The following is a 1,190-nucleotide window of genomic DNA, read 5'->3' as shown; positions in this document are numbered from 1 at the left end:
AGCGAGCAAGGGTTGAGTTGGATCTGTTACTTAAGAGGAGGGAGGTTGTCTGCAAGCAGTGAGGATTCTACAAGCTGTAAGCTCGATCGAGCTGTGGCTCTTATTTCATGTGCCCTGTTGTGTGATTTTAATTACTGGACAGTGTTAATGGGTGACCTGCCTCTGAGTTTTGAAAGGCCTCTTGGGCACTCTGCACAGAACAAGTCTGCTACTTAGCTCTACATCAAAGCATGTAATAATGCTCTGGACTTTAATGGCTGGGGAATTTCTCAGACTTGGGTGACTCAGTGGGGATAACGGTCCACACAAGTCAAGGAACAATTTTCTGTATCTTAGACTACTCTGTTTCAGCAAATATGCAGGAATTTTACATACCGTTCATCTTTAGCAGCTGTCATAGGCTTAGAAAATTCCCAACAGCATGTGACGTGGAAATAACTGAGATAATCAGTAAGCACACCCTGGATTTTCATTACATTTGGAACTTGTTGATCACTTAGTGTTGAAGTAGCAGTAGAAAATACTGCAAAAAGATATGTTGTGGGCAAGTTGTTGTAACTGAGCTTGAGTCTATACCTTTTCATCCTTCCAGGCAGCAGACCTGCATTTAAACTGCCATTCTGTCTCTGCAGCAAAAGTACTAGGAGCCAGTTTTACAGGCTGGCTTACTGCAGAGTAACATTTACAATTCCTTATATGTGAATGAAAGCTTCTGCATTCGATCTATGTGCACATTAAAGGTTTGCTCAGATTCATGATAAGTCCAGAGTAGAGCTGTAAAGGTTAACTGCATTTCTGCATTACAGTTGAAGGATGTGGAACTGAGCACAATCTGCCTAGTATCGGTTTGCTTCTAGTCAAGTTGACATAGGTTGTAATAATCTCCTAATGGTCCTTCTGAGCTGGAATTGCATGTGAAAGGTTTCCAGCCAAGGACAGATGTTAGGCCGTCAAAGCTGTAGGGAATGTCAGCATGTGGTCTAATGGGCTGGTTGTACCTCTTGGGATATGCAGCACCTTCTTACCGTAGTAGCACCTGCTGATGCTGTGAAAGTTAAGGTACAAATAGGAAAAAACTAAGAGAGGTAATAAAACCTAGAACTGGAAGGGAAAGTTATTGGCCAGCTGGCTTGAAAATGAACTGGGATTTTGTTATTAGCACAGTGATTCTATGAGCAAGTGAAGGCACA

The sequence above is a fragment of the Ciconia boyciana genome, chromosome 5 (genome assembly GCF_034638445.1).
Source record: "Ciconia boyciana chromosome 5, ASM3463844v1, whole genome shotgun sequence".
NCBI classification, from domain to species: Eukaryota; Metazoa; Chordata; class Aves; order Ciconiiformes; family Ciconiidae; genus Ciconia; species Ciconia boyciana.
Note: the sequence above shows the minus strand (reverse complement) of the source record.